Below are 8,692 nucleotides of genomic sequence, written 5' to 3'. Positions count from 1 at the left end.
ATTGAAAGGTACAAATCAATTCTCGAACAAGAACAAGAACAAAAACAAGAACAAAGAAAAAAAGAAATTTTTCGCGCAAGATTTAAACACCTTTACAAAAATTAAATCTTTTTTTTTCATTACGCGTGTTTATCACGTCATGAAAAAACGTTTTCCCGTCATTGTCATCGTCATCGTCATCGTCATCACCGTCTTCGCCACCCCTCACCCTCGTCAAAAATTTTCATCACCGAAAAAAATTTTTCAACACCGCGATTATACAAAAAATCATTTTTATCACAAAACATTTTCAACCCCGGGATTATACAAAAAATTCAGAACGGAGATCAAAAATGGTTTTGTCCCAGAACTCTCCTTTTATAGTAGTTATATAATCTTCAATAATAATTTGTTTATTTTTGGCGCCTATTTTCACTTATTCAAATATATATATATATATATATATATATATATATATATATATATATATATATATATATATACATATTTAAAAAAAAAAGATAATAAACTACCATACAAATACATTTTAACATAATTTAAACATAATTTTATACAAAAGAAATATAGTCTATGGACATTCCAAAAACAGCAATGTATTCAGTCAGTTGTATATTCAATATTAAAAAGGTAATATGAAGCAACAAAACACAACATCGCTAAAGAAACATCGACATCACTACGATGCTCGATTACTTCTCACCCATCCAACATAATACTGCATTTTATTACATCATTTGTATTGCTGAATAAAATTTGTCATCATTACTTCTAAAAAGAAATTGTATATTTTTATCATAACCTATTAAAAATAAAAGAAAAAAAAAAGCAATTCTCTCTCTTTATATATATTAACAATAATAATAAAAATTTAGTTTCTTTTACTTTGTAATTTAATGTGTTCGCCATTCTGCAAACAGTTACAGGACGGTCTTTATTTGATATACCAAATACAACATGCTCAAAAAACAGTAATGTATTTTTCAGTTGCACAGGGTATTCAATATTAAAAAGGTAATACGAAGCAAAAACACACGACATCGCTAAAGACACATCGACATCACTACGATGCTCAATTATTTCACAGCCATACAACATAATACTACAGTCTTTTGTTGTTATTTTTTTCCTACTCGGCATTTTAATAGTTGGTGTGTGCTGTGTCGGCTGGCTGTCAAATGTAACCAAAATATCTGTTGATTCCTTAAACAATCTTGGCAATAAAAGAATCGCTGCATTTAAGATGGCATCTATAATATTAACTATATATATGTACATACATATATATATAGTTTAGGTAGTATCAATAAAATAAAATAATAATAGAAAAACAAGTTAACGCCCAGGAATATCATCTTTTAAATAATTTAAAATAGTATAAATATTAAGTATTATAACCTTTCTTGTTAGTGTTATCAATTTCGCATTCTATTTCAGCAGATATCGCATCCACATACTCATCTTTAAACTTGGACTTAGCGAGATTAAAAATTCTATTGCCCACGGCACCCATCCATTGGTGGAGTTCTTTATCAAGGTCTTTTCCAAATCTTAACTTCATTTCATTAATAAACTTTAAATAAAAATTAAAATGTGACTAAAGTTAGACACACAAATCAAAGCATCGAAAAGGTTTTACAATCAAAACAATTATATTTTCATTTAACACTTTTTTTTCCATTAATTTATCACTATATACAAAAAAAAATTATATTAAAAATTATATACAATTTAACTAAATGATAGATATCTAAAAACAGTAACTTTTTTTTTAAATCTATATAAAAATTAAAGCAAACTTAAAAACCAACCAATCTTGCAATGGAAAGCCATGGATAAATAGATTTTATATCAACTGTTGAATTCAATTCAAAATCCTTTACTCAGCATATTGATGTCTGGGCGGAGCTTATTACTTTTACTTTTCATGTCATGATGATGTTTGGCCACAGTTGTTTCATCTTCACCAACAGACAGTATGTTTGGCTAAAAATTAATAAAATCCATTATGACAATAAATATTTTGTTGATAAAGAAAATTTACTCATTATTGTTCATAACAAGCTAGCTGAATGTAAAAATAAAAATGGTATATATATAAAATTACAATATTACCATAGCTCTAACTTTCCTAGTACTGGATTGAATATCGGCATCTTCCTTTCTTTTGCGCCCTCTACCTTGTTGTCCAAATTTTCTTTTGTGCTCAGCAACTATGTCTAAATGTATCAAAGGGGCTCGTTCTTTCTTGAATTTATTCTTCAAACTTTCTAGCAGTGATGGCTGTCATTTATAGGATAACATACAGATATAAAGAAAGAAATGTATTTTTAAAACATGAAAATATAAATTTAGAAATCTATAAGTGTGTGTGTATATATGTATACACACACACTTGACACATGCCTGTTGAAAACAGTTTAGAATAGCCCCTGATGTATGTATGTATGTATGTATGTATGTATGTATGTATGTATGTATGTATGTATGTATGTATGTATGTATGTATGTATGTATGTATGTATGTATGTATGTATGTATGTATGTATGTATGTATGTATGTATGTATGTATGTATGTATGTATGTATGTATGTATGTATGTATGTATGTATGTATGTATGTATGTATGTATGTATGTATGTATGTATGTATGTATGTATGTATGTATGTATGTATGTATGTATGTATGTATGTATGTATGTATGTATGTATGTATGTATGTATGTATGTATGTATGTATGTATGTATGTATGTATGTATGTATGTATGTATGTATGTATGTATATTTATATATTCATTGCGTGTTCTCCCTAAATCAGTCCTTAAATGTACTACTCCTTGTGGGCTCTTCTTGTGGGACTTACTTGATGTATGTGCACTCTGCTTTGTCAATTAATAAATAAATAAAAAAATAGTAAGAATAATAAAAGAAAAAAACCTACATAGACCCCTAACTGATTTGGAGAAGAATTATTTCTTGATGGAAAATCACTCAAGTAGGGATATTTACTCCGAATGGACGCAAGCACATCTGAATATTGAGTACTTGAAGGGTACCTATAGAAAACTCTTGAAGATTAGTTATGACAAAAATTTTAGTTGTAAAAACTTGGTAAATATTAGGCAAAAAACTTGATGCTTACATGGTATATTTACTTATATCATAGATATTGAGGTAATGAGCAAATATTGCCAGGCTTGTATTAATGCCAGAATATGGAAACATTCAAACGTAGAGAAATATGCAAGTTTTATAGCAGACCATACTTGTACAAACAATCATCATGGATCTGCACCATCAATGGAATTGGTTGGCACAGAAAAAATTTTTAATCGATCAATAGAATTAAATAAAATGCGATACACTGAGTATTACGGGGATGGGGATTCAAAAAGTTTTTTGTCTATTGAAAATGTTTATGATGGCACAAAAGTGGTTAAACAAGAATGCATTGGCCATGTCCAGAAGCGCGTTGGAACACGATTACGTGAATTAATAAAAAGAGAGAAGGGACTAGGAGGGAAAGGAAAGTTAACTGATGCTGTTATTGATAAGCTGCAAAACTATTATGGTATTGCAATACGTTCAAATATAGGAAATCTAAAAGGAATGCAGATTGCTGTGATGGCTGCACTTTTTCATGTGGCATCATCAAAAGAACATAATTATCACACATTTTGTCCAAAGGAGCCAGGTACATGGTGTCAATATCATCTTGACAAGTTTGAATAAATATGATAAAATAAAAATTCTCAGTAAAACTAAGTACAAATTTTAATTTTATTTTGCTTAAATTTGGTTTGTTTAATAAAAGTAAAGAAAAAGTATTTGTTTGCTTGTGCAGAAATCTCAAGTTTCAAATAGTTAGCATTTGTTACATAATTTATGTACCTTTTAGTTCTTAACTACCCAATGCTGTGTGCTAGAAGGTTAATAACACAACAGCATGGTAGGCAGCTGATTTTATTTTTAAGGCATTAGTTCATCAGATAGGCACTAAAAAATTATAAATGCTGCATGAGCTATTAGCTGAGTGCTGTGATTACACACAACTCAGAGGTTCCTTCTAGAGTTATTATATATATATATATATATATATATATATATATATATATATATATATATATATATATATATATATATATATATATATATATATATATATATATATATATATCATATCACATCATATCATAAAAATATTTTTGATTGGTTTTTGAATAGGATAAGTTTTGTTAATTGCTTTTTCCAGTTATTTTGGCAGTTTGTTTTTTACTCAGGTGATAAAGATATGTTTTTGCATTGTTTTCTGAAATAAGTTTAATCAGTGCAAATAAATGTTTATCAGTTATAGCTGAGTCAAACATATGAGAAGTTTGTTCATTAAATATTTTTAAATAATCAACTGGTCTCAAAACAGCACCAGAAATGGCATTTTGAATACCTATTTCACTTGGAAGGTTGCCATTTATTGAGGCAAGCAACCTTTGGAAACATCTTTCAGTTGCTCTATTTATTTTCTTTAATATTTCTGTAAAAAGCCTTATAAAATCGATCAACAGTATTTATTATCCAACAGTAATTTATTATAAAGAAAATAATGTCCTCAAATGTGATTCATTATGTTTCATCTCAGATGATTTACTGCATGATGTAGATATGGTTTATCATGTGATGAAGCTAGCAATTGAACATATTAAAAGCAATATTTCTCATCAAATAGAAACTGTTCATTACTTTTCAGATGGGTGTGCTGGCCAGTACAAAAACTGCAAACACTTCATAAATATATGCCATCATGAACAAGATTTTGCTATGAAATATTAATGGTCTTTCATTGCAACAAGTCACGGTAAATCACCCTGTGATGGTATTGGAGGGACTGTAAAAAGACTAACTTCAATTGCTAGCCTTCATCGAACAACAACAAATCATATTCTTACAGCATCTGCAATGTTTAATTTTTGCCAAAATGAAATCATAGGAATTAATTTTTATTACATATCTAAGGAGTCAAACACAATAACTCGAAGTAAAATGGAGCAAAGATATGCAACTGCAAAAACGTTACCAGGCACTCGCACCTATCACAATTTTGTTCCAATAAGTAACACAAAAATTGGAACTAAAAGTGTTTCTGAACAATTGGAGTATTCATTTGTTTTTAATTTTCAAACTGATGAGATTATTAAAGAATTCCTGTCTAATATAAGCATTAACGCGTTTGTATGTTTGATATATGATAACAATCCATGGATCGGACTAGTTGAGGAAACTGATGTTGAATATAAAGACTTTCTAGTTAAATTCATGCATCCATGTTACCCTTCAAGGTCATATTATTGGCCTTCTAGAGATGATGTGTGCTGGGTTCCATCAACAAACTTATTTTTAATGATTAATATTCCAACAACTGTTACAGGAAGACAATACAAAATCAGTGAAATAGATCACCAGAGCATTGAAGATAGCTGGGCAAGCTTTAAACCAGAGAACTAATTTGTTATCTTTCAAAGATTTTTAATTTTTATTAAATGTGGAAGATTGTCAATTCTTATTGCCTTTTAGTTTTAGTTTTTCTCATTACAATTTAATTATTTTCATGGTTTTAGTGTAATTTCGAAATTTTTTGGGTTTATTATTATAAGATTTTGAATGCGAATAAATCTGATTTAAAAAAAAAACCCTTGCAGTTTTTTTGTATTATAAAGTCTGTTACATATAGAACATTAGGAAAAAATTTCAGAATTTTATCTTTTAGGCATCTCGAGATAAACATTTTTTTGTACAGGGCAACAAAAAACTTACGAAAAGTGTTACACCATTTTAAAATTGAATTTTCATAAAGAAGCTTAAATTTTTGTGTATTTTACCCATGATTTTTGAGTTACTCACCCTAAAAAATAGTTAGGTAGAAATTTTTACCACTATTAAACAAGTATTTCATAAGTTAAAGCTAAGTGTGTTGTGCAATGAGCCTAAAAAATAAATGGCGCTGAAAAAAAAAAGTTAAAAAAGAGACTGGGACCAAGTATCAATATCTCTGAAACCGTAAGGAGTCAGACACTAAAATTTGGAGTGAAGTTTTCTTTCAATAATTCAAGCTTGTATTCCAAATATCAGCAAAATCTGAGATGGTATGGTGCCGAATTTTTTTTTTTTGGTTGATTTGACATGGAATGACCCATTTATCAATAAAGTTTTTAAACTGTCTGTGATTTTTAGCATTTGATCGAATGTAATTTACAATTTCTGTCACTGATTTTAGAACGATTGAAAAATTAAAATGTTTTGCTACTAAATGTTCTTGATGAATCAAACAATGAACTGGAATGAACTCTGGATACTTAGGATCTTTTTTTAATAAACCAATAAATCCAACATATGTGCCAACCATTGCTGGTGCACCATCTGTAACAACACTAACAAGTTTGTTGATGGTACATTAGCTTTAAGTAGAACTGTTTCAAGAGCTTCCTTTACATCAACTCCACGAGTTGTATCATTTAGCTAAACCAAATCTAGTAATTCTTCTTTTACAATTACATCTGATGTTACATACCTAACAAATACTGCCATTTGAGATTTATCTTGAACATTTGTTGATTTATCCAGACCTAAACTGAATGCTTCACAGTTTTTTAAGTCATTCAACAATTGCTGCTCAATATCAGCACTAATCTCAGATAATCTTCTTTCAATTGAATGTCGAGAATTAGGAATCTGTGAAATTAATCTTTGGATTTTTCTATTTTTAGGATCTAAAACTATGAGCACATCTGAAACATTTTGCTTTACAAATTCTCCATCAGAGTATGAATGTTTTACTCTTGCAATATTCCATGTTATAACAAAACTTGCTTCAGTAGAAATAGTTGATTCTTTACTGAAAAATGAAGCATTCATTTGATTGTTAATCATTGTTTTGAGTAATTGAGTTTTATTTTTCCTGTAATCTGAATTTAATGGATTTTCCTTGGAAAAATTTATATGTTTAGTTTCATAGTGGCGTTTAATATTCCCTGACTTGTTGTGAGCAAGTTCTTTATTAAAAATTAAACTTATCGGTTTATTTCCTTTTTTCAATAAATGCAAATTTTTCTGTCCAATCTTCATTAAATATTCTTTTCTCGTCATCAATCTTTCTTTTCTTACTGTAGTGGCGAAGTAAATTATTGTTAGTATTTACTTTATCTATTTCAAAAAAATAAGTTTTGCGATTAAGTAAAGTTAATACGAAAAGAGTCGAAATGGCATTCCAAGAGCCGCATGCGGCTCGCGAGCCACGTTTTGGCCATCCCTTCTATAAAGCATAAAGTTTATAGCAATACACAAATCCGATCGTAAAAAACGCGTAGAAATATTGAGGATCTGGATCCAAATTGTGTGGGTAAAATAAAAATAAACTTTTACGTACAAAGGATTTTTAAGTAAACATTGAGCTTTTCTTTTGTTAAGATTATTTATCCTAAGATAAACTCATAATGGATTTCGATTTAATTAATAAAATGAAAGTTTATGAGTTAAAGCAGTATTTAAGACTTCGAAATTTGCGTGTTTCTGGAACGAAGAGGGAATTAGTTGCTCGTGTATTTTCTGCAATGGAAAACTTTATTGAGCCTGTACTTACTGCTACCGAGGCAGTCGAAGAACTTAAAGATGAATATCAAAAAAAACTTTTAATTAACAATGTTAAATGCAGTGATCCGTTTATCTTATTAGATGGTTGGTTACCTGAAGAGGACAGTATTAAACAATGGCCAATGGTTTTGTATCCAGATATTTTTAACTATTTGATGTTTAACCCATCTGAATTAGGCAGCAATGACTTAAATGATTATAAAAATTCAAAAGCTTTTAGTTTTTATAAAACAGGCTGGCTTCAAAAACTCTCTTATCACTGTATAAGTGAGGAAAGTCCATTTTGTGCAATAAAAGGCGAATGCAGACATTCACAACGTATTAATGACACAAGCCATAAACTGTGGTTGATCATAGAAAAAGAAAATGCTAAAATCCGATCTTGTCACTGTACATGTATGGCAGGAATGAGCCAAACATGTAACCATGTTGCTGCAGCAATGTTTAGAATTGAAGCTGCTGTAAGAATGGGCTTAACAAATCCGGCTTGCACAATGGTTTCAAATCAATGGCTTCCAAATCGAAAAGATGTTTTACCTGTTAAAATTAAAAATCTAGATTTTAGCAGAGAAAATTTTTCTCAACATTTAAAAAAAAAAAGACCATTTGTAGACAGTTTGTATAAGAAATTTAATCCAATTTCTAATTATTCTACTAAACTTAATCTTCAGGATGTTGCAAAAGCATTAAAAGAAATAGCGCCTAATTCCATCATTTTTAATGCTGTCTCAAAACCAGATATTGACTTTAGTTTAGAAGTTGTAAACGACATTAGTACTTGCCAATCAAATCTAATGAGTGTTAATGATATACTGGTTATGTCAAAAGATATATTATCATTTGAAAAAAATATAACACTTCATATGACGCTTAAAAATATTGAAGAAATTGAGCAGTTGACCAAAGGACAAAATAAAAACAAATACTGGTATGAATATAGAAAAGGTGTTATAACAGCTTCAAAAAGTTATAATGTTTGGACAAAAATGAACAAGTTAAATAAAATTGATGCTGATATGTGGGAGTTAAATCAACGTATATCTGGCATGTCG

The 8,692-nt window shown here is 29.2% G+C and overlaps 1 pseudogene across 1 annotated transcript; it reads right to left on the bottom strand.

Annotated features, from left to right (window-relative positions):
* Positions 1 to 520: 520 nt before the first annotated feature.
* LOC149886898 (sterile alpha motif domain-containing protein 3-like) lies at positions 521 to 3,224 on the bottom strand (annotated as a pseudogene). The gene is made up of 7 exons (XR_016453652.1): positions 3,142 to 3,224; positions 2,941 to 3,055; positions 2,113 to 2,280; positions 1,809 to 1,983; positions 1,396 to 1,570; positions 883 to 1,247; positions 521 to 768 (listed from the first exon to the last, which is right to left on the bottom strand). The product of XR_016453652.1 is annotated as a sterile alpha motif domain-containing protein 3-like (transcript).
* Between the last annotated feature and the right edge of the window lie 5,468 nt (positions 3,225 to 8,692).

The sequence above is a fragment of the Hydra viridissima genome, unplaced genomic scaffold (genome assembly GCF_058129835.1).
Source record: "Hydra viridissima isolate aposymbiotic clone 2 unplaced genomic scaffold, HvirCarnegie_v1 scaffold_6, whole genome shotgun sequence".
Lineage (NCBI taxonomy): Eukaryota > Metazoa > Cnidaria > Hydrozoa > Anthoathecata > Hydridae > Hydra > Hydra viridissima.
Note: the sequence above shows the minus strand (reverse complement) of the source record. Positions and strands in the feature narration are given on the sequence as shown.